The 10,524-nt window shown below is 36.4% G+C and overlaps 1 long non-coding RNA gene across 1 annotated transcript; it reads left to right on the top strand.

Annotated features, from left to right (window-relative positions):
• The first annotated feature begins 79 nt into the window (after nucleotides 1-79).
• LOC309608872 lies at nucleotides 80-9,441 on the top strand. Its single transcript, XR_014233136.1, has 2 exons — nucleotides 80-439; nucleotides 1,294-9,441. It is a non-coding gene; the product is annotated as an uncharacterized lncRNA (long non-coding RNA).
• The last annotated feature ends 1,083 nt before the right edge of the window (nucleotides 9,442-10,524 follow it).

Genomic DNA, 10,524 nt, shown 5'->3' on the forward strand with positions numbered 1-10,524 from the left:
GGAAACAACTAATACTAATTTTTCATTTTCTGATATGACTGTATATTCTCCAAATCAATACCAGTGCTAACTCATTTTAGGTACTGTGGGCTATGTGAATTTGGGTTAATTACTAAACCTCTGTACAGGGGCAGATCCATGTTGTAAGGAGCCCTCTTTATGGAAAAAGAATACAAAATTGTGACTACAAAATTATGTACAGGGCTTGGAAAGGGCATGCATATTCAGGTGAAGTGCCCTGAAGCTTAAGCTTTACAATAAATTGTCTTCACAGTAAATTAGCCTCTGTCTCTATACATCTCTTTCTTCATCTGTTAAATGGGGATAATACTTAAATGTACAGTGAACATCATCTCAGTTGCTTGGGACAGTCATGGTTTATGCCTGTGGTCCTGGTGGCATGCCCAGTTCAGCTTTGGTCTTGGAGTATTTTTGTTTTGTTTTGGTTTTATTTTTTATTTTTATTTTTTTTAAATAGATACATGTCAAAGATTTTATTTAACCAATTTTTATCTCATTCATTATTTTTTTTTTGCATGTGTCCATCATAATTTTTTTTTTAAACATCTTTATTGAAGTATAATTGCCTTACAATGGTGTGTTAGCTTCTGCTTTATAACAAAGTGAATCAGTTATACATATACAATATGTTCCCATATCTCTTCCCTCTTGCATCTCCCTCCCTCCCACCCTCCCCATCCCACCCCTCTAGGTGGTCACAAAGCACCGAGCTGATCTCCCTGTGCTATGCGGCTGCTTCCCACTAGCTATCTATTTTACATTTGGTAGTGTATATATGTCCATGACACTCTCTCACCCTGTCACATCTCACCCCACCCCCTCCCCATATCCTCAAGTCCATTCTCTAGTAGGTCTGTGTCTTTATTCCCATCTTGCCACTAGGTTCTTCATGGCCTTTTTTTCCCCTTAGATTCCGTATATATGTGTTAGCATACTGTATTTGTTTTTCTCTTTCTGACTTACTTCACTCTGTATGACAGACTCTAACTCCATCCACCTCATTAAAAATACCTCCATTTCATTTCTTTTTATGGCTGAGTAATATTCCATTGTATATATGTGCCACATCTTCTTTATCCATTCATCTGTCGATGGACATTTAGGTTGCTTCCATGTCCTGGCTATTGTAAATAGAGCTGCAATGAACATTTTGGTACATGACTCTTTTTGAACTATGGTTTTCTCAGGGTATATGCCCAGTAGTGGGATTGCTGGGTCGTATGGTAGTTCTAGTTGTAGTTTTTTAAGGAACCTCCATACTGTTCTCCATAGTGGCTGTATCAATTTTTAATTGAAGTATAGTTAATTTACAATGTTGTGTTAGTTTCTGGTGTACAGCAAAGTGATGATTCAGTTACACACATATATATACACACACACATATTCTTTTTCATATTCTTTTCCATTGTGGTTTATTATAGGATATTGAATATATTTCCCTGTGCTATACAGTAGGACCTTGCTGTTTATTTTATCAGCACTTGCTGATAAAATTAAATGTGCTGGGACATGAGCAGCTTGGGGCAACTAACTTGCTGCATTGGGTGGGAAGTATTTAATGCTGCTATCCTTGCTGGCCGCTTGTTGTACCAGCTAGTTGTGCCATTGCATGCTAAGGTCGGAGAGATTTGTCCAGCCACCATGGCTGGGGTTGGGAAATTTTAGATTAGGTGTCAGTGAAATATCTATAAGGAATTGGGGCCTTTCAGTCCTGTGATAGAACATACAACGAGTAGTAGGACTGTTGCTGCTATAGTGGTTTTGCCAACAATTATTTTCTTTTTTTCTATTTTTTGGTAATGCTTTTGTAATCTTTTTGGCAGCAGGGAGCTCAAATAAAGAAAAATAAATACTTAATGATAAATTAAGTTCTGATATTTTGTTTTTCAGTTAAGTTGATGTGAATCTGTAACTTGTGTACAAGATGTGTGCCAACATTTATCATCTCTCATGGTTATGTCATTGACCACATGAAAATCTGAAGCCACAAACCTACTGAAAAGCATCAGGATTTACTTTCAGATATAGTAGTTATTTTAAGGCGATTATAGCTGCAGACAGTAATTTGACACATGGAACTGAAGAACATTAAAGATAAAATTACTTCTGCAGTAATAATATGAATACAAATTTGATGTATCATAGCATCATGGGTAAAACAGTGTTCTTACTAAATTATGTACCTATGTAGCCAAGATATACCTGGAATTGGTTGTGGTTTACATATATTTCATAGTTGCATCCAAAGAGGCTTTATATTTTACCAAACAGAAGCTGCAGTTGTCACAGTTTCAAACAATTTTATATAGGCACAGTTAATGTAACTGAATTACAGTGTTTTTGAGACAATACTAATGTTGAATACAAAAAGAATACTTCGGCATATCATTAAAAGCTTTCTCTCTTTGCTGCCTTTCCTTAATTGAATTTCATGAACATTTGAGTCCTTTAAGAATTACTTTATAAATCAGTCTGTTTGTCCTACATTGTTATTGAACATTTTTATAAGCAAGTCCTCTAAATTTTGATGACATTTTGTTCAAAAACAGTTGGAAATTTTTATTCAAAGTAGTCCCTAAATGGAGGGAAAAAAACAACTTTTGAAGGTTTTAGTGAATTATAATTATTGAAAATAATATTTTTAAAACTTAATTGTGAATAGCCTGAAATATACACCTATGTTGAGGTATCATTCACATTCTAAAATCTCTTCCACTGTGTGACTCAAGAGATGGCGGCTCATGCTTATCATTACAGCCTGTAACTGTGAAACATTGTTTTCTGTGTGAAAATACTATAAGAATTCAGTCTCTTAAGAACTTACTTTTAATTAGCCTCTGTATTCTGAGTATTAGATGGATTTCTGCCTGTTGATTTGCCAAATTTTTTTCACAATACTTTACCTTTTGTAATTCATACATCTAAAAACTTTTTTCTTGTATTACAAGAGAAGAATTTATTTAAAGCTATAATATTCTAAAATATATCATTACTATTCTTAACACATCAGGTAGACCTGCTTTAGTTTTGTGGAAAGCCAACGTAAGTACTTTTTCTAGGCTAGTTACTGCCCTGAATCTTAATAAGTCTGCTAGCTAACAGTGCTAGATTATGATGTTTTCGGTTAATATTAATTTCGGTGTAACACGAACCATAAAATATTATTTTTCATTTTTTAGTTTTTGCTCTATTAATTTTATTTACATTTTCCACTTTTAATTACATGTAAGGTATTATAAAATTTTAACAATCTAGAAACAGTTTCTCTTGCATGGTATCATGCCACTGAAAAAAATAAACTAAGCAGCAAACTAAAAAGCAAAACAAAATAAAAGAAACAAAAAAGAACAATTTAAGACTAACTGACAATTAAGGCATAAGACACCCATAGTTTTTAATCCCTAATGTAGTTTCAATATATCCTGCATATTCCATGTAAAATGTACTTCAGTATTCTTTTTGATATTACTTTGACAGCCTTATTACTTTTGTCTTTTTTTTTTGAAAGAAAGTATTTCTTTAACATTTCCTTTAAATCTTTTCCTATTAGAAAGAATTGCAAGGGGCAGAATGCCTTGATACATTTCTGTAGTCAGCATGGTTCATTTTTTTTTTTATTATCTTTATTGGGGTATAATTGCTTTACAATGGTATGTTGGTTTCTGCTGTATAACAAAGTGAATCAGCTATACATATACATATATCCCCAAATCTCCTCCCTCTTGCCTCTCCCTCCCACCCTCCCTATCCCAGCCCTCCCTGTGTTACACAACTGCTTCCCACTAGTTATCTGTCTTACATTTGGTAGTGTATATATGTCCATGCCACTCTCTCACTATGTCCCATCTTACCCTTCCCCCGCCCCATGTCCTCAAGTCCATTCTCTGTGTCTGCGTCTTTATTCCTGTCCTGCCCCTAGGTTCTGCAGAAACTTTTTTTTTTTTTAACGTTCCATACATCTGTGTCAACATGTGGTATTTGTTTTTCTCTTTCTGACTTCACTCTATATGACAGTCTCTAGGTCCATCCACCTCACTACAAATAACTCAACTTTGTTTCTTTTTATGACTGAGTAATATTCCATTGTATATATGTGCCACATCTTCTTTATCCATTCATCTGTCGATGGACACTTAGGTTGCTTCCATGTCCTAGCTATTGAAAATAGAGCTACAATGAATATTGAGGTACATGACACTTTTTGAATTATGGTTTTCTTAGGGTGTATGCCCAGTAGTGGGATTGCTGGGTAGTATGGTAGTTATATTTTTAGTTTTTTAAGGAACCTCCATACTGTTCTCCATAGTGGTTGTATCAATTTACATTCCCACCCACAGTGCAAGAGTGTTCCCTTTTCTCCACACCCTCTCCAGCATTTGTTGTTTGTGGATTTTTTGTTGATGGCCATTCTGACTGGTGTGAGTTGATACCTCATTACAGTTTTGATTTGTATTTCTCTAATGATTAGTGATGTTGAACATCCTTTCATGTGTTTGTTGGCAATCTGTATATCTTCTTTGGAGAAATGTCTATTTAGGTCTTCTGCCCATTTTTGGATTGGGTTGTTTGTTTTTTTGATACTGAGCTGCATGAGCTGGTTGTAAATTTAGGAGATTAATCCTTTGTAGGTTGCTTCATTTACAAATATTTTCTCCCATTCTGAGGGTTGTCTTTTCATCTTATGGTTTCCTTTGCTGTGCAAAAGATTTTAAGTTTCATTAGGTTCCATTTGTTTATTTTTGTTTTTATTTCCATTTCTCTAGGAGGTGGGTCAAAAAGGATCTTGCTGGGATTTATGTCATAGAGTGTTCTGCCTATGTTTTCCTCTAAGAGTTTTATCATGTCTGGCCTTACATTTAGGTCTTTAATCCATTTTGAGTTTATTTTTGTGTATGGTGTTAGGGAGTGTTCTAATTTCATACTTTTACATGTACCTGTCCAGTTTTCCCAGCACCACTTATTGAAGAGGATGTCTTTTCTCCATTGTATATGCTTGCCTCCTATATCAAAGATAAGGTGACCATATGTGCGTGTGTTTATCTCTGGGCTTTCTATCCTGTTCCATTGATCTATATTTCTGTTTTTGTGCCAGTACCATACTGTCTTGATTACTATAGCTTTGTAGTATTGTCTGAAGCCAGAGAGTATGATTTTTCCAGCTCTGTTTTTCTTTCTCAAGATTGCTTTCGTTATTGGGAATCTTTTGTGTTTCCATACAAACTGTGAATTTTTTTGTTCTAGTTTTGAGAAAAATGCCATTGGTAGTTTGAGATGGATTGCACTGAATCTGTAGATTGCTTTGGGTAGTATAGTCATTTTCACAATGTTGATTCTTCCAATCCAAGGACATGGTATATCTCTCCATCTATTTGTATCATCTTTAATTTCTTTCATCAGTGTCATAGTTTTCTGCATACAGGTCTTTTGTCTCCTTAGGTAGGTTTATTCCTAGGTATTTGATTCTTTTTGTTGCAATGGTAAATGGGAGTGTTTCCTTAATTTCTCTTTCAGATTTTTCATCATGAGTGTATAGGAATGTGAGAGATTTCTGTGCACTAATTTTGTATCCTGCTACTTTACCAAATTCACTGATTAGTCCTAGTAATTTTCTGGTAGCATCATTAGGATTCTCTATGTAGAGTATCATGTCATCTGAAAACAGTGACAGTTTTACTTCTTCTTTTCTAATTTGGATTCCTTTTATTTCTTTTTCTTCTCTGATTGCTGTGGCTAAAACTTCCAAAACTATGTTGAATAATAGTGGTGAGAGTGGGCAACCTTGTCTTGTTCCTGTTCTTAGTGGAAATGGTTTCAGTTTTTCACCATTGAGAATGATGTTGGCTGTGGGTTTGTCATATATGGCCTTTATTATGTTGAGGTAAGTTCCCTTATGCCTACGTTCTGGAGGGTTTTTATCATAAATGGGTGTTGAATTTTGTTGAAAGCTTTATCTGCATCTGTTGAGATGATCATATGGTTTTTCTCCTTCAATTTGTTAATATTTTGTATCACAGTGATTGATTGCATGTATTGAAGAATCCTTGCATTCCTGGGATAAACCCCACTTGATCATGGTGTATGATCCTTTTAATGTGTTGTTGGATTCTGTTTGCTAGTATTTTGTTGAGGATTTTTGCATCTATGTTCATCAGTGATATTGGCTTGTCGTTTTCTTTCTTTGTGACATCTTTGTCTGGTTTTGGTATTAGGGTGATGGTGGCCTTGTAGAATGAGTTGGGGAGTGTTCCTCCCTCTGCTATATTTTGGAAGAGTTTTGAGAAGGATCGGTGTTAGCTCTCTTGTAAATGTTTGATAGAATTTGCCTGTGAATCCATCTGGTCCTGGGCTTTTGTTCGTTGGAAGATCTTTAATCACAGTTTCAATTTCATTACTTGTGATTGGTCTGTTTATATTTTGTATTTTTCCTGGTTCAGGTTGTGCTTTTCTAAGAATTTCTCCATTTTTTCCAGGTTGTCCATTTAATTGGCATATAGTTGCTTATAGTAATCTCTCATGATCCTTTGTATTTCTGCAGTGTCAGTTGTTACTCCTCCTTTTTGATTTCCAATTCTGTTGATTTGAGTCTTATCCCTTTTTTTCTTGATGAGTCTGGCTATGGTTTATCAATTTTGTTTATCTTCTCCAAGAACCAGCTTTTGGTTTTATTGATCTTTGCTATTGTTTCCTTCATTTCTTTTTCATTTATTTCTGATCTGATTTTTATGATTTCTTTCCTTCTGCTAACTTTGGGGTTTTTTTGTTCTTCTTTCTCTAATTGCTTTAGGTGTAAGGTTAGGTTGTTTATTTGAGATGTTTCTTGTTTCTTGAGGTAAGATTGTATTGCTATAAACCTTTCTCTTAGAACTGCTTTTGCTGCATCCCATAGGTTTTGGGCTATCGTGTTTTCATTTTCATTTGTTTCTAGGTATTTTTTGATTTCCTGTTTGATTTCTTCAGTGAAATCTTGTTTATTTAGTAGTGTATTGTTTAGCCTCCATTTGTTTGTATTTTTTACTGTTTTTTTCCTGTAATTGATATCTACTCTTATAGTGTTGTGGTCAGAAAAGATACTTGATGTGATTTCAATTTACCAAGGTTAGATTTGTCACCCAGGATATGATCTATCCTGGAGAAAGTTCCGTGAGCCCTTGAGAAGAAAGTGTATTCTGTTGTTTTTGGATGGAATGTCCTGTAAATATCAATTAAGTCCATCTTGTTTAATGTGTCATTTAAAGCTTGTGTTTCCTTATTTATTTTCATTTTGGATGATCTGTCCATAGGTGAAAGTGGGGTGTCAAAGTCCCCTACTATTATTGTGTTACTGTTGATTTCCCGTTTTATGGCTGTTAGCATTTGCCTTCTGTATTGAGGTGTTCCTATGTTGGGTGCATAAATATTTAAAATTGTTATATCTTCGTCTTGTATTGATCCCTTGATCATTATGTAGTGTCCTTCTTTGTCTCTTGAAATAGTCTTTTTTTCTTTCTTCAATTTTATTTTTTTTAAAATCTATATTGGAATATAATTGCTTTACAATGGTTTGTTAGTTTCTGCTTTATAACACAGTGAATCAGCTATACATTTACATATATACCCATATCTCCTCCCTGTTGTGTCTCCCTCCCACCCTCCCCATCCCACCTCTTGTAATAGTCTTTATTTTAAAGTGTATTTTTTCTGATATGAGAATTGCTACTCCAGCTTTCTTTTGATTTCCATTTGCATGGAATATATCTTTCCATCCTCTCACTTTCAATCTGTATGTGTCCCTAGGTCTGAAGTGGGTCTGTTGTACACAGTATACATACGGGTTTTGTTTTTGTATTCATTCTACCAGTCTTTGTCTTTTGGTTTGAGCATTTAATCCATTTACATTTAAGGTAGTTACCAATATGTATGTTCCTATTATCATTTTCTTAATTGTTTTGGGTTTGTTTTTGAAGGTCTTTTCCTTCTCTTGTGTTTCCTGCCTAGAGAAGCTCCTTTAGCATTTGTTGTAAAGCTGCTTTGGTGGTACTGAATTCTCTCAGCTTTTGCTTGTCTGTAAAGCTTTTAATTTCTCCTTCGAATCTGAATGAGATCCTTGCTGGGTAGAGTAATCTTGGTTGTAGGTTTTCCTCTTTCTTCACTTTAATATGTCCTGCCACTCCCTTCTGGCTTGCAGAGTTTCGCTGAAAGATCAGCTGTTAGCCCTATGGAGATTCCCTTGTATATTATTTGTTGCTTTTCCCCTACTGCTTTTAATACTTTTTCTTTGTTTTAATTTTTGGTAGTTTGATTAAAATTTTCTTGGCATGTTTCTCCTTGAATTTATCCTGTATGGGACTCTCTGCACTTCCTGACTTGATTGACAATTTCCTTTCCCATATTAGGGAAGTTTTCAACTATAATGTCTTCAAATATTTTCTCAGTCCCTTATGTTTTTCCTCTTCTTCTTCTGGGGCCCCTATAATTTGAATGTTGGTGCATTTAATGTTGTCCCAGAGGTCTCTGAGACTGTCCTCAATTCTTTTCATTCTTTTTTCTTTATTCTGCTCTGCAGTAGTTATTTCTACTATTTTATCTTCTAGGTCACTTATACATTCCTCTGCCTCAGTTATTCCGCTATTGTTTCCTTCTAGAGATTTTTGATTTCATTTATTGTGTTGTTCATCATTGTTTGTGTGCTCTTTAGTTCTTCTTGGTCCTTGTTAAACGTGTCTTGTATTTTCTCCATTCTATTTCCAGGATTTTGGATCATCTTTACTATCATTACTCTGAATTATTTTTCAGGTAGATTGCCTATTTCCTCTTCATTTGTTTGTTCTGGTGGGTTATTACCTTGCTTCTTCATCTGCTGTGTATTTCTCTGTCTTCTCATTTTGCTTAACTTACTGTGTCTGGGATCTCCTTTTCACAGGCTGAAGGTTCATAGTTCCCGTTATTTTTGGTGTCTGCCTCCAGTGGGTAAGGTTTTTTCATTGTGTTGTGTAGGCTTCCTGGTGGAGGGGACTGGTGCCTGTGTTCCAGTCGATGAGGCTGGATCTTGTCTTTCTGGTGGGCAGGACCACGTCCAGTGGTGTGTTATGGGGTGTTTGTGAACTTACTATGATTTTAGGCAGCCTCTCTGCTAATGAATGGGGTTGTGTTCCTGTCTTACTAGTTGTTTGACATAGGGTGTCCAGCACTGTAGCTTGCTGGTCGTTGAGTGGAGCTGGGTCTTAGCGTTGAGATGGGGATCTACGGGAAAGCTCTTGCCATTTGATATTATGTGGGGCCAGGAGGTCTCTGGTGGACCAATGTCCTGAACTCGGGTCTCCCACCAAAGAGGCTCAGGCCTGACACCCGGCCGGAGCACCAAGACCCTGTCAGCCACACAGTTCTGAAGAAAAAGGAGAAAAAAAGAAAGAAAGAAAGAAAAAAATAAATAAAATAACATAATTTTAAAATATATGTTATTGAAGATTAAAAGAAATAGAAAAGTAATTAAAAAAAAGAAAGAAAAAAGAAGAGGGCAACCAAACCAAAAAACAAATCTACCAATGATAACAAGCGCTAAAAACTATACTAAAAAAAAAAAAAGGATAGACAGAAACCTAGGACAAATGGTAAAAGCAAAGCTATACAGACAAAATCACACAAAGAAGCATATGCATACACACTCACAAAAAGAGGAAAAGGAAAAAACATATATGCATTTATATATATTAAAAAAAAGGGAAGAGAACAACCAAATCAATAAAGAAATCTACCAATGATAATAAGCTCTAAATAATAAATTAAGATAAATATAAAATCAGAAACAAATTTGATGCAGAAAGCAAACCCCAAGTCTACAGTTGCTCCCAAAGTTCACCACCTCAATTTTGGGATGATTTGTTATGTATTCAGGTATTCCGCAGATGCAGGGTACATCAAGTTGATTGTGGAGATTTAATCCACTGCTACTGAGGCTGCTGGGAGAAATTTCCCTTTCTCTTCTTTGTTCTCACAGCTCCTGGTGTTCAACTTTGGATTTGGCCCCGCCTCTGTGTGTAGGTTGCCTGAGGGCATCTGTTCCCTGCCCAGACAGGACAAGGTTAAAGTAGCAGCTGATTAGGGGGCTCTGGCTCACTCAGGCTGGGGGAATGGTGGAGTACGGAATGCGAGGTGAGCCTGTGGCAGGCAGAGGCCGGCGTAACGTTGCAACAGCCTGAAGCACATCATGTGTTCTCCCGAGGATGTTGTCCCTGGATAACAGGACCCTGGCAGTGGCGGGCTGCACAGGCTCCCAGGAGGGGAGGTGTGGATAGTGACCTGTGCTTGCACACAGTCTTCTTGGTGGCTACAGCAGTACCGTTAGTGTTTCATGCCTGTCCCTGGTGTCTGCGCTGATAACTGTGCCTCACACCCATCTCAGGAGCTCGTTTAGGCGGTGCTCTGAATCCCCCCTCCTTGTGCACCCTGAAACAATGGTCTCTTGCCTCTTAGGCAGGTCCAGACTTTTTCCCGGGCTCCCTTCTGGCTAGCTGTGGCACACTAGCC

Source organism: Balaenoptera borealis (assembly GCF_965194805.1).
Source record: "Balaenoptera borealis genome assembly, chromosome: 13".
NCBI lineage: Eukaryota > Metazoa > Chordata > Mammalia > Artiodactyla > Balaenopteridae > Balaenoptera > Balaenoptera borealis.